Here is a 25,460-nt window from a genome sequence, read left to right as displayed (position 1 = left end):
GTTTGTAACAGGGGGTATGAGGGCGACAGGGGTTGCTACATCCCCTGCTGGCGCCAGGTCTCGGATCGAGACCGTGTCCTCTCGCCCGTCAGGGTATGCCACATAGGCATACTGAGGGTTGCGTGGAGATGGATATGTTCGACCAACGGGTCGGACTTGCGGGTCCTTACATGTCGCCGCAGGAGGACAGGTCCTGAGTACGTCAACCAAGACGGTAATGAGGTCCCAGAGGAAGACTTCCGAGGGAATGAAAACATCCTCTCATGGGGAGTAGCGTTGGTTGCCGTACACAGGAGTGAGCGTGTGGAATGGAGCGCATCAGGGAGCACCTCTTGCCAACGGGAGACTGGAAGGCTTTTTGACTTCAACGCCAGTAAGACAGCCTTCCAGACTGTAGCATTCTCACGTTTCACCTGTCCGTTACCCCTAGGGTTGTAGCTCGTGGTTCTACTAGAGGCAATCCCATATGAGAGCAGGTATTGCCTCAAGTCATCGCTCATGAACGACGAGCCCCTGTCGCTGTGAATGTAGCTGGGGTACCCGAACAGGGTAAAAAGATCACGGAATGCCTTGATAACTGGCAGCGGATGTATCAGAGCAGGGAATAACAAAAGGGAATCTAGAGTACTCGTCAATGATGTTGAGGAAGTACACATTCCGATCTGTTGAGGGAAGGGGGCCCTTAAAATCGACACTCAGTCTCTCGAAGGGACGAGTGGCCTTGACTAATTGTGCCCGGTCAGGTTGGTAAAAGTGCGGTTTGCATTCCGTGCATACCCGACGTCCTCCACCGAGTAGGGCAGATTGCGGGCTTTTATAAAGTGGTAGAGCCGAGTGACCCCAGGATGGCATAGGTCATTATGGAGAGCCTGCAAACGGTCCTCCTGTATACTGGCGCATGTTCCACGCGAGAGGGCATCTGAGGGCTCATTGAGTTTCCCTGGACGATACATGATGTCATAGTTATAGGTGGAGAGTTCAATTCTCCACCGCAAGATCTTGTCGTTCTTGATCTTGCCCCTCAGCGTGTTATTAAACATGAACGGCACGGACTGTTGGTCCGTGATCAGGGTGAACCGTTTTCCCGCCAAGTAATGGCGCCAGTGCCTGACGGCCTCCACAATGGCCTGGGCCTCCTTTTCCACCGCTGAATGCCGAATTTCGGGGCCTTGGAGGGTGCGGGAAAAAAAGGCGACGGGCCTGCCCGCCTGGTTAAGTGTGGCGGCCAGGGCGAAATCAGATGCATCGCTCTCCACCTGAAAGGGGATGGACTCATCAACAGCGTGCATCGTAGCTTTCGCGATGTAGGCTTTTAATTTATCAAAGGCCAATCGGGTCTCTGGTGTTAGGGGAAAAGAAGTGGACTTAATGAGCGGACGGGCTTTGTCCGCGTAATTGGGAACCCACTGTGCATAATAAGAGAAGAAGCCTAAGCATCTTCTCAGTGCTTTTGCACTCGTGGGCAGGGGAAGTTCAGAGAGGGGGCGCATACGGTCTGGATCAGGGCCAATGACCTCGTTTTCCACCACGTATCCGAGGATGGCTAAACGGCGCGTACGAAACACACTGTTGTAGGTCAGGTTCAGGCGAGATGCAGTGCGTAGGAAATTCAGGAGATTTGTGTCATGGTCCTGCTGGTCATGACCGCAGATGGTGACGTTATCCAGGTACGGGAAGGTAGCCCGCATCCCGTTCTGGTCCACCATTCGGTCCATAGCACGCTGAAAGACCGAGACCCCATTGGTGACACCAAAGGGAACCCTGAGAAAGTGATACAAGCGACCATCCACCTCAAAAGCTGTGTATTGTCGGTCCTCTGGGCGAATGGGGAGTTGGTGGTAGGCAGACTTGAGGTCTATGGTGGAGAACACCCGGTACTGCGCAATCTGATTGACCATGTCAGATATGCGCGGGAGGGGATACGCATCCAGCTGCGTGTATCTATTAATGGTCTGACTATAGTCAATGACCATCCGGGGTTTGTTCCCACTCTTGACCACCACGACCTGCGCTCTCCACGGACTAGCGCTAGGTTGTATGATCCTTTCCTTGAGGAGCCGCTGAACTTCAGATCGAATGAAGATCCGATCCTCAGTGCTGTAACGCCTACTCTTAGTCGCAATGGGCTTGCAGCCTGGCACAAGATTCTGGAACAGGGAGGGTGTGGTGATCTTCAGCATCGAGAGACTGCAGGTGGGGCGCGTTGGGCAATTTGGAGGCTGCTGTTCTCCCACTGAAAGCGAAGGGAGTGGCCCACCGTACTATAGGGTTACACTCCTCAAGTGGACCATGAAGTTTAGTCCGAGAAGTATTGGCGCGCAAAGGTGCGGCAACACCAGGAGCTTGAAACGCTCGTAAACTGTGCCTTGCACCGTTAAAGTTACCACGCAACTCCCTAGCACGGTGACAGACCGGGACCTTGATGCCATAGAAATTGTCTGTTTGACAGGTTGAATCCGGAGTCCACACCGCTTCACAGCGTCTGGGTGGATACAACTCTCAGTGCTCCCGCTGTCAAACAGACAATAAATCAAGTGGTCATTTACCTGAATGTCCATCATAGACTTGTCAAGTCTATGAGGCTTGGCCTGGTCCAGGATGATCGATACCACCGTTGGTTCATGAGCGCCACTGCAGGCAGCTGAAATCGATGAGGATGACCCCTGCTGGTTGTTCGCGGTCAGTGCCGACCAACATGGCCGCTCCCATAGGTCGCACGTGGGTGATGGCGCCAAACTCAGCGACCCCTGGTGGTGATCTAATAGAGGTATACAAGATTATGAAGGGTATAGATAGGGTGAACAGTGGGAAGCTTTTTCCCAGGTCGGAGGTGACGATCACGAGGGGTCACGGGCTCAAGCTGAGAGGGGCGAAGTATAACTCAGACATCAGAGGGACGTTTTTTACACAGAGGGTGGTGGGGGCCTGGAATGCGCTGCCAAGTAGGGTGGTGGAGGCAGGCACGCTGACATCGTTTAAGACTTACCTGGATAGTCACATGAGCAGCCTGGGAATGGAGGGATACAAACGATTGGTCTAGTTGGACCAAGGAGCGGCACAGGCTTGGAGGGCCGAAGGGCCTGTTTCCTGTGCTGTACTGTTCTTTGTTCTTTGTTCTTTGTCACACATCTCCGACTCCGTCGACCGTAATGGCGTCGTCCTGGCCTCGCACGTGGACGAAACCCTCGACGATGTCGACGACGAAGAACCGGGCTCTGAGGAATCGCAGGCCGCACTGCTGTTCCGAGAAGCAGATTTAGATTGGCACACTTTCGAATAGTGCCCCTTCTTACCGCAGGCGGAGCACAACACAGCTTTAGCGGCACACCGTTGCCGAGTGTGCTTCGCTCCCCCACAGAAGTAACACCGCGGGCCGCCCGGAGCTGCTGCCATCGTCTGGCCCGAGTGTGAGCACGCCATTACGCAGCATTTCGAACCCGAGGGACGAGGAGGGATTGGCGACTGCTCCTGCCACGTTGGTCTCCACGTGGTCTTCAGGATACAATACTAGGCTTTTGGAGGCCGTCTCCAGCATCTCCGCTAGTTCTATTGCCTGGGTGAGGTCAAGGTTACCTTTCTCCAGTAGTTTGAGTCGGATGTACGATGATCCGACTACCGACAAACGCATCTCGAGCGAGGTCATTCATACTCTGCTCTGCCGACACTGCTTTGCAGTTACAGCCCCTGGCTAGCTGTAGGAGCTCGTTCGCGTATTCCTCCATCGTTTCGCCGGACTGCCGTCGTCGAGTGGCTAAGAGGTAACGAGCATGTATTTCGTTGGGCGGTTTAATATAACGCTTCTTAAGAAGCTCGAGGGCCTTTGTGTAGTCGGTGGCCGCACGGATCGCGAGGTAGACAGTGTCGCTTACCCTCGCATGGAGGACCTGGAGTCTGTCATCATCTGTGGTGACCGCTGCGGAGGCTGCCAGGTAGTCCTCAAAACATTTCAACCAGTGGTCGAAGGTGTTAGAGGCGCCCACCGCACGTGGATCTAGTGTAAGGCGCTCAGGCTTCAGTATCTGCTCCATACTCTCTTTTTTTTTTCGACGAGAGTTTATTTACAGCAAATAAAATTGATGCGCGTTATCACACACGAGGCTTGATGCTCAGGAAATAAAGGCTTTTATTTGCTGTAACAAGGCAGCTACTAATTATATACACGATCCCAGACTGAGGGGTCCCAGACAGAGCAGAGACCTTTATACCTCTCCCAGGAGGCGGAGCCCGACTGGGATGTACCACAATAACTATAATACAAGGTGTAACAGCCCAACAGCAACATATATACATACTTGTAGTACTGGCCAGACCCTGGCTCAGTACTATCTAGTGGGAACCAACGATGGTTCACCACAGTATGGCTGGCCGATTCCTCACTGTTTCTCCCAATACTCTTGATCACCCTTTACGAATTCAAATTTCAGTTGACAAGTGTTTGAATCTTTGGAGCAAGTACCAATGAACCTTGTACTATAAAGCAAGCTCCATCCACAGGAAGCTGCATTTTCAGTAATGGCTGTAAACACAGGGTAAAAAATGAGTGCCTGTGGCATTTCCGTTCATACCAGCACTCATGCAACAACCTAACAGAAACTTCAAGTTCAAAACTACTAATGAGATCTGTCTGTATTCCCCATAGAGGATTGGACAGAGTGGGATAAAGAGAAACTGTTCTCATTGGTGTAAGGGTTAATTACCAGAGGGCACCGATTTAAGGTAATTGGCAAAAGAAACAATGGTGAGACGAGAAAAAACTTGCCACGCAGCCAGGCGTTAGGGGCTGGAACAGACTGCCTGGTGTGTGGTGGGGACAGGGGCAATTGAGACTTTCAAAAGTCTATCGGGAAAAGACAAGAGGAAGTGGCAATAGGTGAACTGCTTCTTCAGCACAGACACGGCATGGTAGCACAGTGGTTAGCACTGCTGCTCCAGGGACCTGGGTTCGATTCCCGGCTTGGGTCACTGTCTGTGTGGAGTTTGCACATTCTCCTCGTGTCTGCGTGGGTTTCCTCCGGGTGCTCCGGTTTCCTCCCACAGTCCAAAGATGTGCAGGTTAGGTTGATTGGCCATGCTAAAATTGCCCCTTAGTAACCTGAGATGCATAGGTTAGAGGGATTAGTGGCTAAAATGTGTAGGGATGTGGGGGTAGGGCCTGGGTGGGATTGTGATCGGTGCAGACTCGATGGGCCGAATGGCCTCTTTCTGTACTGTAGGGTTTCTAGGATTTCTAGGATTTCTATGACACAATGGGCCAAATGGCTTCCTTCTGTGCTGTAACCATGCTATGGTTCTAAGATGAGAAATGGGCATCAAGGATTGTTGCCCTAGTAACATCTCAATTGTTCTCATCATAATGTTCAGACAGAGAAGGTGCACTCTAACTATCCCAATGAGTCCATTGTTTTCCCATCAGATAGAGAAGGCATTCCAGAGAATCCCTCTGTCCCCTGCTTCAGTTTTATAAAAAGCCTGGGGAAGAAAAAGCGCAAAATGACTACTAAATACCTTGGTCTGGGGATAGAATCAAGTGGGATAAATACAGCTATTCAGAACAGAGGTTGTTTATTTCTAATCCCTTTGCCAAAGTCATGAGCGGAGCCATTCACTGATGATTTCAGTGCTCAGTCCTCCTTTCATAATAAAGCAGTCAATGCTAAATTGCAGATTAGCTTGGCTGTCACCCAGATTTGGTCTGCCAAGTGCTGGGTAACAAATATCTCAAACGAGAAATACCAGTCACTTGCCCCAACCTTACGCAAATGCCAAGTCCCTGCAACCATCAATATTATGCAGACTGTCATTGACCAGAAGGTTAAATGAACCAGCCAAACCAACACTGCAGCTGCAGGACACAGGAATGGTACCCTGCAACAAGTGGCTCGCACCTTGACCTTACAAACTCCTCCACCAGCTGAAAGGCTGAATGATACAATCACAACAAGATCAACACCATTCGAGTGACATTCCCTGCTATGTACCACCCTTGCCTCCATGGGAACACTCTGGTATGTACAAGGATGCACTGCAGCAAATCAGTAAGCTTATTTTGACCGCATCGCCTTGCCATGCAATCTCCATTACCAAGAACAAGACAGGCAATGACATGAAAAATTCATTTTTCCAAATTGTGGACAATTCTATTTGGAAATTTATCATCATAACCATTGAATTCCCTACCAGACTCTGTTGCGCGAGTGTCAGCATCATTTTCGCTGAAGTGATTCAAGGTGGCATTTCATCATCACCTCCTCAGGGAATTGGGAATTGAACACAGGGATAAATGCCAGTGTGCTAGTGTTGTCCACAGCCCCAGAGCCAAAGAAAAACCTCATACACCCAAAGCCTGTGGGGAGCAAAACTATTGCAAGTGGAGGAGTGGATAGATGATGCCTAAGAACCACAATTAGCAGACATCGAGAAGGCCAGAGTGAATGTAAAAGAACACTGCGGTAACAATAGAAACCACTCACTTGCATTTGTGCAAAGCCTGCATAGCACCTTTCCACTCTTGCAGCTCGAAACTCAGCATGCCCTTAAGATAGGCAGTGTACGCCTGAAAGAAATGCAGAGCATTTAGCAGGGAAATCATTGGCTATGGTATAAAAAGCAGCAACAGAGCCACTCTAGTCGATCAAACTGAATAACACAAGTGTTCATGGGAAAGATGTTCAGAGCCTGCTGATTCCACCCTGGTTTCATGCTCCTGACTGGTGTCACTGGAATAGTGCACAGAATCAACAGCTGAGGCACACCATTCGGCACAAATGGTCTCAGTCTGCATTTAGATCCCTTACAGTCTCCTGCCTCTTCTCACCATGCACTGATGTCTTTCCAGTCATAGAGGCTTACAGCATGGAAACAGGCCCTTCAGCCCAACTTGTCCATGCTGCCCAGTTTTTACCATTAAGCTAGTTCCAACTACCCGCGTTTGGCCCAAATCCCTCTATACCAATCTTACCCATGTAACTGTCGAAGTGCATTTTAAAAGACAAAATTGTACAGCCTCCTGTGAGTGAAGCAAATCAGATGGGGGTCTCAGTATTAATAGCAGAACTCTGAGCATTATAAAGGGATAAGGATTTCTGGATGCAGGAGGGTAAAACAGGGGCGATGCAGAGATCACACTCCCAAATAGGATCTAAACCCCCTAACATATGAAACAGTGAGAGAGATGCAAGCTCTACTTCCCCTCCCCACAGCCCCCTCATGAGGCAGGTTGCTAAAACCCAGATTCCCCTGCGTATGTTTCTTCTCCCAGTCTGTTTACCTGGGCTTCCAATTTTGTTTTTGCATCAACACGGTCGCACTCACACAGGCGTTCTAGCTCCTCTGCATGTTTCACAGCTTTCCTGAGTCGAGAGAACAGGTGGAATGCAAGCAGGCTTTTTCCGCTGAGGCTAGGGGAGAAAAAAACCAGAGGGCATGGGTTAAGGGTGAAAGGAGAAAAGTTTAAAGGGAATATTGGTGGGGGCTTCTTCACGCAGAGAGTGGTGGGAGTGTGGAATGAGCTGCCAGATAAAGTGGTAAATGAGGGGTCACTTTTAACATTTAAGAAAAACTTGGACGGGTTCATGGATGAGAGGGATGTGGAGGGATATGGTCCAAGTGCAGGTCAGTGGGACTAGGCATAAAATGGTTCGGCACAGACAAGAAGGGCCAAGAGGCCTGTTTCTGAGCTGTAATTTTCTATGATTCTATGGTTCGATGGAAGCGTTTGCGTGGTTCAGTGTTTGCTTCCTGTTTCAGCTGCATGGCGTAACTCCAGGATCGCTCAGCATCCATCAAAACCAGCAGCAAATACCTAAACCATAGGACAGAATTAGACAAAGCACACTGCACATCTACCAATAGATTTAACAGACCCAGCATGGTCAACATCCACAAACATACATCTGTACTAATCCGAGCAGTGCACTCAGTTCTCACAGCATCTTCCACAATTTAAGAGTTTAAATGGGCAATCTGGGCTGCATGACACATGCAACTTCCCTTTGTTCCACTCCTATTAAAACATCCAGATCCCAGAAATTGGAACATGGGATCCTACAAGCAAGAAATACTCAAACACGATGGCGTAGTCTGCGTTTGGAAGGTCAGACCTCCAGGGACATTTTGATTTTGATTTGATTTGATTTATTATTGTCACATGTGTTAGCATGTGAAAAATATTGTTCTTCTTGCACGCTATAAAGATAAAGCATACCGTTCATAGAGAAGGAAAATGAGAGTGCCGAATGGAGTGTTAGTTACAGCTAGGGTGTAGAGAAAGATCAACTTAATGCGAGGTAGGTCCATTCAGAAGTCTGACAGCAGCAGGGAAGAAGCTGCTCTTGCATCGCTTGGTACATGACCTCAGACTCTTGTATCTTTTTCCCGATAGAAGAAGGTGGAAGAGAGAATGTCCGAGGTGCGTGGGGTCCTTAATTATGCTGGTTGCTTTGCCAAGGCAGCGGGAAGTGTAGACAGAGTCAATGGATGGGAGGCTGGTTTGTGTGATGGATTGGGCTGCATTCACATAGTCTCTGAGGGTCTCAGGCTGCTCCAATGTTGTTTTACTCAAAATGGTTCTCGAGGCTGGATATCTGGAAAGGACTGTTCTTTTTCCCTCAGTGCTGCTGCTTGTCTTCACCAATGGAAAAACTCGAGATCGAAGCATCAAGATCAGTCTCCACTCAGTTACTCTACCTGTTGAGGTTAGTGAAGACAGAAATTTTGTCTGGGCAAATTCTGGGAGTGATTGCCGATCAGCAGTCACAGTGGAGGTGCACAGGTCACAGTGTTAAATACTAGGAATTACAGCCATTGCCAGGAATGAATTGGTGGCTTAGCAGAACTGTTCTGCCACTTTGTAACAAGCAACAGCACCAACTAGCACAACATGGATACACTACAATATATTTAATAAAGTTATCAAATATATTTCACCAGACTGGGCTTTTCAATGTGCTGCAAATAAATGCATCTTTGTAGAAGAACTAGAGCTACGGTTGTACAGAATATTAATTTTGTTCCATTTAATCTCAGCAGAGTTTGTTTCTCTTCTGATGAACCCTGAACCATGGTATGCCACATGAAGATCAAGTATCAAAAGAACAAAAGAACAAAAGAACAGTATAGCACAGGAAACAGACCCTTCGGCCCTCCAAGCCTGTACCGCTCATTGGTCCAACTAGACCATTCGTTTGTATCCCTCCATTCCCAGGCTGCTCATGTGACTATCCAGGTAAGTCTTAAACGATGCCAGCGTGTCTGCCTCCGACACCCTACTTGGCAGCGCATTCCAGGCCCCCATCACTCTCTGTGTAAAAAACGTCCCTCTGATATCTGAGTTATACCTCGCCCCTCTCACCTTGAGCCCATGACCCCTCGTGATCGTCACCTCCGACCTGGGAAAAAGCTTCCCACTGTTCACCCTATCTATACCCTTCATAATTTTGTACACCTCTATTAGGTCTCCCCTCATTCTCCGTCTTTCCAGGGAGAACAAGCCCAGTTTACCCAATCTCTCCTCATAGCTAAGACCCTCCATACCAGGCAACATCCTGGTAAACCTTCTCTGCACTCTCTCGAAAGCCTCCACGTCCTTCTGGTAGTGCGGCGACCAGAACTGGACGCAGTACTCCAAATGTGGCCTAACCAGCGTTCTATACAGCTGCAACATCAGACTCCAGCTTTTATACTCTATACCCTGTCCTATAAAGGCAAGCATACCATATGCCTTCTTCACCACCTTCTCCACCTGTGCTGCCACCTTCAAGGATTTGTGGACTTGCACACCTAGGTCCCTCTGTGTTTCTATACTCTTGATGGCTCTGCCATTTATTGTATAACTCCCCCTTACATTAGTTCTTCCAAAATGCATCACTTCGCATTTATCCGGATTAAATTCCATCTGCCATTTCTTCGCCCAATTTTCCAGCCTATCTATATCCTGCTGTATTGTCCGACAATGTTCATCGCTATCCGCAAGTCCAGCCATCTTCGTGTCATCCGCAAACTTGCTGATAACACCAGTTACACCTTCTTCCAAATCATTTATATATATCACAAATAGCAAAGGTCCCAGTACAGTATCGACCAAGAATGTGAGTGAAAGCACCTGAAGTTATTTTACCAAGAACCATCTGGAGTAACAGCTGTTTGTGTGGATAAAGGATTCCTCCAGCCCTGGATAGACTCCAACTTTCTATGATGGAATAGCCAAGGGTAATGGAAATGAAAATCAGGATGACAGTATCGTTTTCCAGTCTCCTACCTGTTGTCTGACAGAATTTCTGTGGTGACTTTCTTCAAACTTGTGTTTGTTTCCCATTTTAAAGCCAAGTGCCTTCCTGAGATGACGAAGTCTGCGGGAACAGTAACCCCTACAACCAAATAAACAAAGCAACAGTTAGAGACAATGCAGCCAATGCTAGCCCACCTCCAGAGATATAAGGGCTGCAGCCAAAAAGCACAACGCTTATGTACCCCCGCAAACACATTCAACGATGGAGAATGACCACAGCAAGTCTCGAGGAAGAGGGAAAAAATAACTGAACCAACATAGCATCATACAGTATAGAAGGGAGTCACACAGCCCATCCAGCCTGTCTCATCTTCATAAAAGACCTATCCAATTAGTTCCACTACCCTGCAAATTTCTCCTTGATATTGACACGGTTAGTTTTGATTTGAACCCACCTCTCATAACTTAAATCAAAGATTCACACAACATTTTTGATATATTATGAAATAGTCCAATTAATAAAAGGCTCCCAATGATCATCCCAAGCTTCTCCTTACTCAAATGTCAAAGCACACAGCCAGTGAGATTGGGTTGTACATGGGAAAACATGGAGAATTAGATGCACACTCATGAAAATAGAACCAGTGTGTGCGGTGGAAAACAGCAAAGGTGTGCAAAGGGAAAGCAGGGTGCCAGCCAAAAGTTCAGGTGGACCAAAGGAGAAAGCAGGTAATGCCTGCAGCCTTCACTGTCGGGGAAATCCAGATTGGGACTCTCAAATCTAGTTTAAAAACAGCCATTTAAAACACTCATAATAGTCTCCCAAAATATCCATTTACTCAGGGCACAGAGGGAAACTGGCCATTTAGCCCTTCAAATCTGTTCCACCGTTCAGTTCGATCATGATTAAACAGTATCTCAACTGAATTTATCCACCTTTGGTCACATCCCCTTGACAATCCTAATCAGCTTTTGACTAGACAATTTTTATTTATACAGAGGGTCAATGACTATCCTAAAACCCAAAAGGATAGTGCAAAGATGGAACTTTTATTTCAAAAAATGGCTGGTAGAAGTTCAGCTGTCAAATACAAAGCAGAAAAATAATGAGCAACTGAAGTGCAGGTGCCAGGCATTTTTTTAAAAAAGTTTATTTATTAGTCACAAGTAAGGCTGTGAAGTTACTGTGAAATTCCCCTAGTCGTCACACTCCGGTGGCTGTTCGGGTCAATGCACCTAACCAGCACATCTTTCAGATCGTGGGAGGAAACCGGAGCACCCGGAGGAAACCCACGCAGACATGGGGTGAACGTGCAAAGTCCACACAGACAGTGACCCAAGCCAGGAATCGACCCTGGCATTGTGAGGCAGCAGTGCTAACCACTGTGCCACCGTGCCGACCCATTGGCACTGTCCATTATACTTCCGGAGTTTGAGTGCACATTTGTGCTGCTTATCAAACCAAGTGAATTAACAAGGCCCTGAAATTCTGGGACTTGTTTGTTTATCGGAAGGAGGCAGATGCATGTTGGTTTGAGTGGGGAAAGTACTACATAGCATGTTCCCAATCTGAGCTATGCCATTGAGACAATGGTGAAGGACAGTTTGCCCTGAACCACTTTCCTTAATACCCTGTAACTAGCTATCAAAGTGGTGAGAGTATGCAAATCAGTTTACTCCACAAATCCTCACTCTGCAAGACAATACAATGCAATGTGGGTGCCGGAGACTTCGGGGAGTACGGAATCAGGAGGGGAGGTACCAAGCTACATAAATATTACAGCATTTCCTTACTCCATTTGCACTGTGGGAAAAACAGGCAGCTCCGAGGTTTCCAGACTACTTACTTGATTTTTAGATCCACAGTAAAGAACATAGAACATAGAACAGTACAGCACAGAACAGGCCCTTCGGCCCACGATGCTGTGCCGAGCTTTGTCTGAAACCCAAATCAAGCTATTTCCTCCCTATCATCCCGAAGTACTCCATGTGCCTATCAAATAGCTTCTTAAATGTTCCTAAAGTTTCTGACTCCACTATCACTGCAGGCAGTCCATTCCACACCCCAACCACTCTCTGCGTAAAGAACCTACCTCGGACATCCTTCCTATATCTCCCACCATGAACCCTATAGTTATGCCCCCTAGTTACCGCTCCATTCACCCGAGGAAATAGTCTTTGAACGTTCACTCTATCTATCCCCCTCATCATCTTATAAACCTCTATCAAGTCTCCTCTCAACCTCCTCCGCTCCAAAGAGAAAAGCCCAAGTTCCCTCAACCTTTCCTCATAAGACCTACCCTCCAAACCAGGCAGCATCCTGGTAAATCTCCTTTGCACTCTTTCCAGTGTCTCCACATCCTTCTTGTAGTGAGGTGACCAGAACTGCACACAATATTCCAAATGTGGTCTCACCAAGGTCCTGTACAGTTGCAGCATAACCCCACGGCTCTTAAACTCAAACCCCCTGTTAATGAACGCCAACACACTATAGGCCTTCTTCACAGCTCTATCCACTTGAGTGGCAACCTTCAGAGATCTATGGATATGAACCCCAAGATCTCTCTGTTCCTCCACATTCTTCAGAACCCTACCTTTGACCCTGTAATCCACATTTAAATTTGTCCTACCAAAATGAATCACCTCGCATTTGTCAGGGTTAAACTCCATTTGCCATTTTTCAGCCCAGCTTTGCATCCTATCTATATCTCTTTGCAGCCTACAACAGCCCTCCACCTCATCCACTACTCCACCAATCTTGGTGTCATCAGCAAATTTACTGATCCACCCTTCAGCCCCCTCCTCCAAGTCATTTATAAAAATGACAAATAGCAGAGGGCCAAGCACTGATCCCTGTGGCACTCCGCTGGTAACCGGTTTCCAGTCCGAAAATTTTCCATCCACCACCACCCTCTGTCTTCTGTTAGATAGCCAGTTACCTATCCAATCTATATAAAACCTTTCAGTGCCCAAACCCAATATCCTGCATATGCATGTACCCAGTTTGCAGAGAACAAACATCAGAGTATCATCACCAACCTGCATCTCTGGTAGTCTTCATGCCTTAAGCCATGTTGTTGCTGAGAGTCCTTGATGATCTGCAGGACTAGAATTCATACATTGCGGAAAACTAGATGCGAGGAATAAGCTTTTGGCTGCTTCACCAAAGGCTGTGAAATGTAAGGAGCAATCTATGGTACAAAGTGATGCAGTGGCAGCAAGGTCTCTAGTCCAAATCCCATTGGCTCCAGATATGGGATCTCACTGTGGTAGCTGTTCAGAGTCTGCATTGATTGGGATGGAAACAGATAGACCAGATTCTCACGTGATGTCTTATATGGTTCAGTACAACCTTGGAACAGAGTCACTGGGTTGAGAGGAGCAGAGGAAGCAGGCAATCTGAACTCACAATAGAGTCACTGGCCTGCCAGGTGTTGCAACTGTTGTAAGGTCCAATTCCGGCCATCAAACTTATCAGTTGGGTTGTGGGATTTTGAGAGCTAAGTGGTGGGAGAAGTGTACGTGCAGACTGAAGCGTAAAAGACAAAAGATGAGGCAGAGGTCCAGGTGAACAACTGCTGAAGGTTCACTACTGATCAGGCTTTGTTGAATCTTACATGGCAAATGGCTTCTGTTAATATATCTTATTCTAAGACCAACAATTTAGAGGCACCTTGGATGCTGGTCATGAGAAGATCTTACACATTTATCTTTGTGGTACTGTGCCTTCACGCAGTTTTGCAAAATAAAATGGGAAAATGGAAAAAAAATTATCCTATAGCTAGAGCTTTTGGATGTGTCAACTGTGGCTCAGCTGGTGGAACTCTCACCTCTGAGCCAGAAGGTTGTGGGTTCAAGTCCCGCTCCCAACATTCCAGGCTGATACTGCAGTGCAGTACTCGGGGAGAATTGTTTTCCATGAGAAGTTAAACCTTGCCTGACCTCTCAGGTGGATGTACAAGATCCAAATAGTACTATTTTGAAGAGTTGCGGGGTTATCCCCAGTGTTGTGGCCAATTTATCCCTCAATCAACATCACTTAAACAGATATTCAGATCATTGTCACATTGCTGTTTGTGGCAGCCAGGTTGGTTGCTACTTTTCCTACATTATGACAGTGACCACATTTCAAACATTATGTAATTGACTGTAAAGCACTTTGCAATATCCAGTGGTTATTAAAGGCATTTTATAAATGCAAGCCTTTTGTTCCAACAATACAGTGAGACTGAGGCAATGTGTAGTATCTTTGTTCCTGCAATTATGCTTCAGGAAACAGAGGTAGGTTTAAGTGATATTTGTATTGTTAAATGCTAGAAATAGGCAGTAGACTTGGCAGTCTTTATGCTTCAGAAATTTGGACTCACCAAATCAGTTAATTGTCTCTGGGATTGCTTATTGAACCATAAAACTGGGTCAGAAAAAACGAGGTTAGGAAAATGAACCCAGATCAGGCAAAAGCAAGATAGAGAGCAAGGGAAGTCCAGATTCAACTGCATTTATTTCAATGCAAGAGGCCTGACGGGCAAGGCAGATGAACTCAGGGCATGGATGGGTAGGTAGTACTGGGATATTATAGCAATTACTGAAACGTGGTTAAGGGAGGGACAGGACTGGCAGCTCAATGTTCCAGGGTACAGATGCTATAGGAAAGATAGAACAGGAGGTAAGAGAGGAGGGGGAGTTGCACTTTTGATTAAGGAAAACATCACGGCAGTACTGAGAGGGAATATATCCGAGGGTTTGGTCACTGAGTCTATATGGGTAGAACTGAGAAATAAGAAGGAGGAAATCACCTTGATAGGGTTATATTATAGGCCCCCAAATAGTCAGTGGGAAATTGGGAGCAAATATGTAAGGAGATTACAGATAGCTCCAAGAAAAATAGGGTGGTAGTAGCAGGGGATTTTAATTTTCCCAACATTGACTGGGACAGCCATAGTATTAGAGGGTTGGACGGAGAGAAATTTGTTGAGTGTATTCAGAAGGAATTTCTCATTCAGTATGTGGATGGCCTGACTGGAGAGGGGGCAAAACTTGACCTGCTCTTGGGAAATAAGGAAGGGCAGGTGACAGAAGTGTTAGTGAGGGATCACTTTGGGACCAGTTACCATAATTCTATTAGTTTTAAGGTAGCTATGGAGAATGGTAGGTCTGTCCCAAAAGTTAAAATTCTAAATTGGGGCAAGGCCAATTTTGATGGTATCAGGCAGGAACTTTCAACAGTTAATTGGGGGAGTCTGTGGGAAGGCAAAGGAACATCTGGTAAGTGGAAGGCTTTCAAAAGTGTGTTAACCAGGGTTCAGCCTAAGCACATTCCTCTTAGAGTGAAGGGCAAAGCTGGTAGAAGTAGGGAACCCTGGATGACTCAGGATATTGAGGCCCTGGTCAAGAAGAAGGAGGAGGCACATGACATGCATAGGCAGCTGAGATCAAATGAATCCCTTGAAGAGTATAGGGGGTGTAGGAGTAGAGTTAAGAGAGAAATCAGGAGGGCAAAAAGGGGACACGAAATTGTTTTGGCAGATAAGGCAAAGGAGAATCCAAAGAGCTTCTACAAATACATAAAGGCCAAAAGAGTAACTAGTGAGAGAGTAGGGCCTCTTAAGGATCAACAAGTTGCCTATGTGTGGGTCCACAAGAGATGGATGAGATCCTAAATGAATATTTCTCATCAGTATTTACTGTTGAGAAAAGCATGGATGTTAAGGAACTTGGGGAAATAAATAGTGATGTCTTGAGGAGTGTACATATTACAGAGAAGGAGGTGCTGGAAGTCTTAAAGCGCATCAAGGTAGATAAATCCCTGGGACCTGATGAAGTGTATCCCAGGACATTGTGGGAGGCTAGGGAAGAAATTGCGGGTCCCCAATCAGAGATATTTGAATCATCGATCGTCACAGATGAGGTGCCTGAAGATTGGAGGGTGGCAAATGTTGTGCTTTTGTTTAAAATGGTCTGCAGGTAAAAGTCTGGGAACTACAGGCCAGTGAGCCTCACATCTGTTATGGGTAAGGTATTTTGAGAGACAGCATCTACAGGCATTTAGGGACACAAGGACTGATTAGGGACAGTCAGCATGGCTTTGTGAATGGAAAATAATATCTCACAAATTTGATTGAGTTTTTTGAAGGGGTAACCAAGAAGGTAAGATGAGGGCAGGGGAGTTTATGTTGTCTATATGGACTTTAGCAAGGCCTTTGACAAGGTACCGCATGGTAGGTTGTTGCAAAAGGTTAAATCTCATGGGATCCAGGGTGAGGTAACTAAATGGGTACAAAATTGGCTTGCTGACAGAAGCCAGAGGGTGGTTGTACAGGGTTGTTTTTCAAACTGGAGGCCTGTGACCAGCGGTGTGCCTCAGGGATCAGTGTTCGGTCCACTGTTATTTGTCATTTATATTGATGATTTGGATGAGAATCTAGGAGGCATGGTTAGCAAGTTTGCAGATGACACCAAGATTGGTGGCATAGTGGACAATGAAGAAGGTTATCTCAGATTGCAACGGGGTCTGGATCAATTGGGCCAGTGGGCTGATGAATGGCAGATTGTCGGAAAAACCCATCTGGTTCGTTTTAGGGAAGGAAATCTGCCATCCTTACCTGGTCTGGCTTACATGTGATTCCAGAGCTACAGCAATGTGGTTGACTCTCAACTGCCTTCTGAAATGACCCAGCAAGCCATTCAGTTCAAGGGCAATAAATGCTGGCCAGCCAGCGACGCCCATGTCCCATGAATGAATAAAAGAAGTCAGCCTGAGTCTGTGGCCGCTCTCACCATTTGAAAGTCACCAGGCAGCATTGAGGAGGAGTTTATTGAATATATCCGTGATAGCTTCCTTGAACAGTATGTAATGGAACCTACAAGGGAATAAGCTATTCTAGATCTGGTCCTCTGTAATGAGACGGGAATAATTAATGATCTTGCAGTTAGGGATCCTCTTGGAAGAAGCGATCACAGTATGGTTGAATTGAAAATACAGATGGAGTGTGAGAAGATAAAATCCAATCCCAGTATCTTGTGCTTAAACAAAGGAGACTACAAAGGGATGAAGGAGGAGTTGGCTAAGGTAGACTGGGAGCAAAAACTTTATGGTGGGACAAATGAGGAACAGTGGAGGACTTTCAAAGCGATCTTTCACAGTGCTCAGCAAACGTATATACCAGTGATAAGGAAGACCTGTAGAAAAAGAGATAATCAGCTATGGATATCTAAGGAAATAAAGGAGGGTATCAAATTGAAAGAAAATGCATACACAGTGGCAAAGATTAGTGGGAACCTAGAGGTCAGCAGAAAGCCACGAAAAAGCTATAAAGAAAAGTAAGATGGATGAGAGTAAACTAGCTCAGAATATAAAAACAGATAGCAAAAGTTTCAACAAATATATAAAATGAAAAAGAGTGGTCCTTTAGAGGATGAGAAGGGGGATATAATAACTGGAAATGAGAAAATAGCTGAGGCAGTGAACAGGTATTTTGTGTCGGTCTTCACAGTGGAAGACACAAATAACATGTCAGAAATTGATGACAGGAAGACGATAGAACATAGAACATAGAACATAGAACATTACAGCGCAGAACAGGCCCTTCGGCCCACGATGTTGCACCGACCAGTTAAAAAAAAAAACTGTGACCCTCCAACCTAAACCAATTTCTTTTCGTCCATGAACCTATCTACGGATCTCTTAAACGCCCCCAAACTAGGCGCATTTACTACTGATGCTGGCAGGGCATTCCAATCCCTCACCACCCTCTGGGTAAAGAACCTACCCCTGACATCGGTTCTATAACTACCCCCCCTCAATTTAAAGCCATGCCCCCTCGTGCTGGATTTCTCCATCAGAGGAAAAAGGCTATCACTATCCACCCTATCTAAACCTCTAATCATCTTATATGTTTCAATAAGATCCCCTCTTAGCCGCCGCCTTTCCAGCGAAAACAATCCCAAATCCCTCAGCCTCTCCTCATAGGATCTCCCCTCCATACCAGGCAACATCCTGGTAAACCTCCTCTGCACCCTCTCCAAAGCCTCCACATCCTTCCTGTAATGTGGGGACCAGAACTGCACACAGTACTCCAAGTGCGGCCGCACCAGAGTTGTGTACAGTTGCAACATAACGCTACGACTCCTAAATTCAATCCCCCTACCAATAAACGCCAAGACACCATATGCCTTCTTAACAACCTTATCTACTTGATTCCCAACTTTCAGGGATCTATGCACACATACACCTAGATCCCTCTGCTCCTCCACACTATTCAAAGTCCTCCCGTTAGCCCTATACTCAACACATCTGTTATTCCTACCAAAGTGAATTACCTCACACTTCTCCGCATTAAACTCCATCCGCCACCTCTCGGCCCAACTTTGCAACCTGTCTAAGTCTTCCTGCAAACTACGACACCCTTCCTCACTGTCTACCACACCACCGACTTTGGTGTCATCAGCAAATTTGCTAATCCACCCAACTATACCCTCATCCAGATCATTAATAAATATTACAAACAGCAGTGGCCCCAAAACAGATCCCTGAGGTACACCACTTGTAACCGCACTCCATGATGAATATTTACTATCAACCACCACCCTCTGTTTCCTATCCGCTAGCCAATTCCTGATCCAATTTCCTAGATCACCCCCAATCCCATACATCTGCATTTTCTGCAGAAGCCTACCATGGTGAACCTTATCAAACGCCTTACTAAAATCCATATATACCACGTCCACTGCCTTGCCCCCATCCACCTCCTTGGTCACTTTCTCAAAAAACTCAATAAGGTTAGTAAGGCACGACCTACCTGCCACAAAACCATGCTGACTATCACCTATCAATTCATTACTCTCCAAATAACTATAAATCCTATCCCTTATAATTTTTTCCAACATCTTGCCGACAACAGAAGTGAGACTCACCGGTCTATAATTCCCGGGGAAGTCTCTGTTCCCCTTCTTAAACAATGGGACAACATTCGCTAACCTCCAATCTTCTGGTACTATACCAGAGGCCAACGACGACCTGAAGATCAGAGCCAGAGGCTCTGCAATCACTTCTCTTGCCTCCCAGAGAATCCTTGGATAAATCCCATCCGGACCAGGGGATTTATCTATTTTCAGACCCTCCAGAATATCCTGCACATCCTCCTTATCAACTGTAATACTGTCTATTCTACTCCCTTGCAACCCAGTGTCCTCCTCAGCTATATTCATGTCCCCTTGCGTGAACACCGAAGAGAAATATTGGTTCAATGCTTCACCAATCTCCTCCGGTTCCACACATAACTTCCCTCTGCCATCTATAACTGGCCCTAAACTTGCCCTAACCAACCTTCTGTTCTTGACATACCTATAGAACGCCTTAGGATTCTCTTTAACCCTATCCGCCAAAGTCTTCTCATGTCCCCTTTTAGCCCTTCTAAGCTCGCTCTTCAACTCCCTCTTAGCCAATCTAAAGCTTTCTAGTGCACTACCCGAGTGCTCACGTCTCATCCGAACATAAGCCTCCTTTTTCTTTTTAACCAACAAAGAAACTTTTTTGGTGCACCACGGTTCCCTAGCCCTACCAATTCCTCCTTGCCTGACAGGGACATACCTATCACAGACTCGCAGTAGCTGCTCCTTGAAAAAACTCCACATGTCGGACGTTCCCAGTCCCTGTAATCTCCTAGTCCAACCTATGTTTCCTAATTCTCTCCTAATAGCCTCATAATTACCCTTCCCCCAGCTAAAACCACTGGCCCGAGGTTCATGCCTATCCCTTTCCATCACTAAGGTGAACGTAACCGAATTGTGGTCACTATCACCAAAATGCACACCAACTTCCAAGTCTAGCACCTGGTCTGGCTCATTTCCCAGCACCAGATCCAATATAGCCTCACCTCTAGTTGGCCTGTCTACATACTGAGTCAAAAAACCTTCCTGCAAGCTTTGAACAAAAACTGACCCCTCTAACGAGCTAGAGCTATAACAATTCCAGTCAATATTAGTCAAGTTAAAATCCCCCATAACAATTGCAGGTGAGAACCTAAAAACTATCATTATCATGAAAGAGGTAGTGTTGGGCAAGTTAATGGGGCTAAAGGTAGACAAGTGAGTAGAACAAGGACAGGAATGGTTGTTGGACGTTCCGGGGTATAGGTGTTTCAGTAAGTGTAGGGAAGCTGGTAAAAGAGGTGGAGGAGTAGCATTGTTAATCAAGGATAGTTTAACGGCTGCGGAAAGGCACTTCGAGGGGGTTCTGCACACTGAGGTAACATGGGCTGAGGTTAGAAATAGGAAAGGAGCGGTCATGTTGTTAGGAGTTTACTATAGGCCCCCAAATAGTAATAGAGATGTGGAGGAAGAAATTGCTAAGCAGATTATGGATATGTGTGGGGGTCACAGGGTAGTTGTCATGGGGGACTTTAACTTTCCAAATATTGATTGGAACCTTTGTAGGTCAAATAGTTCGGATGGGGCAGTTTTTGTGCAGTGTGTGCAGAAGGGTTTCCTGACACAATATGTGGATAGGCCGACAAGAGGTGAGGCCACATTGGATTTGGTACTGGGAAATGAACCGGGCCAAGTGTTAGATTTGGTTGTGGGAGAGCACTTTGGAGATAGTGGCCACAATTCGGTGTCTTTTGTTATTGCAATGGAGAGGGATAGGGTTGTACGGCAGGGCAAGGTTTACAATTGGGGGAGAGGTAATTATGATGCGATTAGGCAAGAATTAGGGGGCATAAGTTGGGAACAGAAACTGTCAGGGAAAGGCACTAATGAAAAGTGGAACTTTTTCAAGGAACAAATACTGGGTGTCCTTGATGGGTATGTCCCTGTCAGGCAGGGAGGAAATGGCCGAGTGAGGGAACCATGGTTCACGAAAGAGGTGGAATGTCTTGTGAAAAGGAAGAGGGAAGCTTATGCAGGGATGAGGAAACAAGGTTCAGATGGCTCGATTGAGGGTTACAAGTTAGCAAGGAATGAGCTGAAAAAGGGGCTTAGGAGAGCTAGGAGGGGACATGAGAAGTCCTTGGCGGGTCAGATCAAGGAAAACCCCAAGGCTTTTTACTCTTATGTGAGGAATAAAAGAATGACCAGGGTGAGGTTAGGGCCGGTCAAGGACAGTAGTGGGAACTTGTGTATGGAGTCAGTAGAGATAGGCGAGGTGATGAATGAATACTTTTCTTCAGTGTTCACCAAGGAGAGGGGCCATGTTTTTGAGGAAGAGAAGGTGTTACAGGCTAATAGGATGGAGGAAATAGATGTTCGGAGGGAGGATGTCCTGGCAGTTTTGAATAAACTGAAGGTCGATAAGTCCCCTGGGCCTGATGAAATATATCCTAGGATTCTTTGGGAGGCAAGGGATGAGATTGCAGAGCCTTCGGCTTTGATCTTTGGGTCCTCGCTGTCCACGGGGATGGTGCCAGAGGACTGGAGAATGGCGAATGTTGTTCCTCTGTTTAAGAAAGGGAATAGAAATGACCCTGGTAATTATAGACCGGTTAGTCTTACTTCGGTGGTTGGTAAATTGATGGAAAAGGTCCTTAGGGATGGGATTTACGACCATTTAGAAAGATGTGGATTAATCCGGGATAGTCAGCACGGATTCGTGAAGGGCAAGTCGTGCCTCACAAATTTGATTGAATTTTTTGAGGAGGTAACTAAGTGTGTTGATGAAGGTAGGGCAATTGATGTCATATACATGGATTTTAGTAAGGCGTTTGATAAGGTCCCCCATGGTCGGCTTATGATGAAAGTGAGGAGGTGTGGGATAGAGGGAAAGTTGGCCGATTGGATAGGTAACTGGCTGTCTGATCGAAGACAGAGGGCGGTGGTGGATGGAAAATTTTCGGACTGGAGGCAAGTTGCTAGCGGAGTGCCACAGGGATCAGTGCTTGGTCCTCTGCTCTTTGTGATTTTTATTAATGACTTAGAGGAGGGGGCTGAAGGGTGGATCAGTAAATTTGCTGATGTCACCAAGATTGGTGGAGTAGTGGATGAGGTGGAAGGCTGTTGTAGGCGGCAAAGAGACATAGATAGGATGCAAAGCTGGACTGAAAAATGGCAAATGGAGTTTAACCCTGATAAATGTGAGGTGATTCATTTTGGTAGGACTAATTTAAATGTGGATTACAGGGTCAAAGGTAGGGTTCTGAAGACTGTGGAGGAACAGAGCGATCTTGGGGTCCATATCCACAGATCTCTAAAGGTTGCCACTCAAGTGGATAGAGCTGTGAAGAAGGCCTATAGTGTGTTTTTTTTAATACTTTTCCAATTCAATCAAATCAAATCCAATTCAGAGTCTCAACAAGTTGAGACATTTCAGATCCAGGCTGACAAGACAGGGCGAGCGACCAAACCACCCTGTCCTGGGCCCGATCTACATGAGCCAAGCTGATTGGAGAAGGGGGAGGTTCCTCCTCCAAGACTTGAGCTCATTTGCATCTTAGCCAAAAGGCCGAGATGCCGCTTTTAAAAATTGCTTCATATGAAACATATGAAGCCTCAGCGTAACCTAATGACCTCAACCAAGTGCGGCCAACCATGGACTGCCGACCATACTACACTTGATCTTAGCCAAAAGGCCGAGAAGAAGGCCTATAGTGTGTTAGCTTTTATTAACAGGGGGTTGGAGTTTAAGAGCCGTGGGGTTATGCTGCAACTGTACAGGACCTTGGTGAGACCACATTTGGAATATTGTGTGCAGTTCTGGTCACCTCACTATAAGAAGGATGTGGAAGCGCTGGAAAGAGTGCAGAAGAGATTTACCAGGATGCTGCCTGGTTTGGAGGGTAGGTCTTATGAGGAAAGGTTGAGGGAGCTAGGGCTGTTCTCTCTGGAGCGGAGGAGGCTGAGGGGAGACTTAATAGGGGTTTATAAAATGATGAAGGGGATAGATAGAGTGAACGTTCAAAGACTATTTCCTCGGGTGGATGGAGCTATTACAAGGGGGCATAACTATAGGGTTCATGGTGGGAGATATAGGAAGGATATCAGAGGTAGGTTCTTTATGCAGAGAGTGGTTGGGGTGTGGAATGGACTGCCTGCAGTGATAGTGGAGTCAGACACTTTAGGAACATTTAAGCAGTTATTGGATAGGCACATGGAGCTCACCAGGATGATAGGGAGTGGGATAGCTTGATCTTGGTTTCAGATAAAGTTCGGCACAACATCGTGGGCCGAAGGGCCTGTTCTGTGCTGTACTGTTCTATGTTCTAAGTCTCCTGGTCCTGATGGAATGCGTCCCAGGGTACTAAAAGAGATGGTGGAAGAAATAGCAAATGCACTAGTAGTAATTTACCAAAATTCACTGGATTCTGAGGTGGTTCCCGCAGATTGGAAAACAACAAATGTGATGCCACTGTTTTAAAAAGGAGGTAGAGGATATAAATTGCCCCATTGGTAAGACGCAGCATGAAGGGAAGGTCATGTTTGACTAATTTTGTGGAATTCTTTGAGAAGATTACATGTGCAGTGGACAATGGGGAACCTGTGGATGTGATGTATCTGGATTTCCAGAAGGCATCTGACAAGGTGCTGCACCAAAGACTGCTACACAAGATAAAGGTGCACGGTGTTACGGGTACTGTATTAGTTTGGATAGAGGATTGGTTAACTAACAGAAAGCAAAGAGTTGGGGTAAATGGGTCTTTTTCTGGTTGGTGATCCGTGACTAGTGGTGTGCCTCAGGGATCAGTGTTGGGACCACAATTGTTTACGATTTACATAGATGATTTGGAGTTGGGGACCAAGTGTAGTGTGCCAAAATTCACAGATGACATTAAGATGGGTGGCAGAGCAAAGTGTGCAGAGGACACTGAAAGTCTGCAAAGGGATATAGATAGTCTAAGTAAGTGGGCGAGGGACTGGCAGATGGAATACAATGTTGGTAAATGTGAAGTCATCCATTTTGGTAGGAATAACAGCAAAATGGACTATTATTTAAATGGTAAAAAATTGCAGCATGCTGCTGTTCAGTGGGACCTGGGTGTCCTTGTGCAGGAATCTCAAGGTGTTGGTTTGCAGGCGCAGCAGGTAGTTAAGAAGGCAAATGGAATTTTGTCCTTCATTGCTAGAGGGATGGAGTTTAAAAACAGCAAGGTTATGTTGCAGCTGTATAAGTGCTGGTGAGGCTACACCTGGAGTACTGTGTACAGTTTTGGTCTCCTTGCTTGAGAAATGATATATTGGCACTGGAGGGGGTGCAGAGGAGATTCACTAGGTTGATTCCAGAGTTGGGGGGGTTGGCTTATGTGGAGAGACTGAGAAGACTGGGGTTATACTCATTGGAATTCAGAAGAATGAGGGGAGATCTTATAGAAACATATAAGATTATGAAGTGAATAGATAAGATAGAAGCAGGGAAGTTGTTTCCAATGATGGGTGCAACTAGAACTCGGGAGCATAGCCTCAAAATAAGGGGAAGCAGATTTAGGACTGAATTGAGGAGGAACTTCTTCACACAAAGGGTTGTGAATCTGTGGAATTCCCTGCCCAGTGAAGCAGTTGAGGCTACCTCATTGAATGTTTTTAAGGCAAGGATAGATAAATTTTTGAACAGTAAAGGAATTAAGGGTTATGGTGAGCTGGCGGGTAAGTGGTGCTGAGTCCACAAAAAGATCAGCCATGATCTTATTGAATAGCGGAGCAGACTCCATAGCCCACATCGCCTACTCCTCGTTCTTGTGAAACCGTCACAATACCCGACTGATTGACAACAGCTCTGGACCAATAGGAAGAGAGGGGGCGGGGCTGAAAGCCATTTCACCCCCCCCCCCCCCCCCACCACCACCCTCCCCCCCCCCACCACCCCCCCAAACAATCGGGGTGAATGAGGGACGGTGCTGCGAGTGGACCATGCGCAGTGCGAGTAATGGCGATAGGGAGCGAGCAATCTGATATCCAATCGGTAAGAGGGGGTAGCGGCGGCTCGGAGAGAGTGATGGATCCGGCGGGTGGGCGGAAATACTTCTTAAACATGTTGTGTAAACCGCAAATCAGGTAAAATAATTTCCTGGCCTCCCGTTTACACTGAGCGGAGCCGCTGAAGTTTCCCAGTTACAGGCCCGAGTTCACGGCCACCATGTTGCCAGCGGGCAATGTGCAGTTGTGCGCCTGCGTCGTCTTAGCGAGGGGCATTGCGCAGTACCACGTCTGCGCGGTCCCCATATTTTATTGGGGGCAATGTTCTTCAATGTCAGAATGGGGATAACTTATCCATCAAACTGCTTCGCACTCTGAGCAAACTCCACAGGAA

The 25,460-nt window shown here is 46.6% G+C and overlaps 1 protein-coding gene and 1 pseudogene across 1 annotated transcript in view; one reads left to right on the top strand and one right to left on the bottom strand.

Annotated features, from left to right (window-relative positions):
• Positions 1 to 6,466: 6,466 nt before the first annotated feature.
• LOC144502021 (signal recognition particle subunit SRP68-like) lies at positions 6,467 to 25,342 on the bottom strand (annotated as a pseudogene).
• LOC144502020 (uncharacterized) overlaps positions 25,084 to 25,460 on the top strand; it is a 46,602-nt gene continuing 46,225 nt past the window's right edge. The window contains exon 1 of the mRNA XM_078226036.1: positions 25,084 to 25,204. The gene's annotated coding sequence lies outside the window, so the exon portion shown is untranslated. The remainder of the gene's footprint in view (positions 25,205 to 25,460) is intronic.

This window comes from Mustelus asterias, chromosome 12 (assembly GCF_964213995.1).
Source record: "Mustelus asterias chromosome 12, sMusAst1.hap1.1, whole genome shotgun sequence".
NCBI classification, from domain to species: domain Eukaryota; kingdom Metazoa; phylum Chordata; class Chondrichthyes; order Carcharhiniformes; family Triakidae; genus Mustelus; species Mustelus asterias.
Note: the sequence above shows the minus strand (reverse complement) of the source record. Positions and strands in the feature narration are given on the sequence as shown.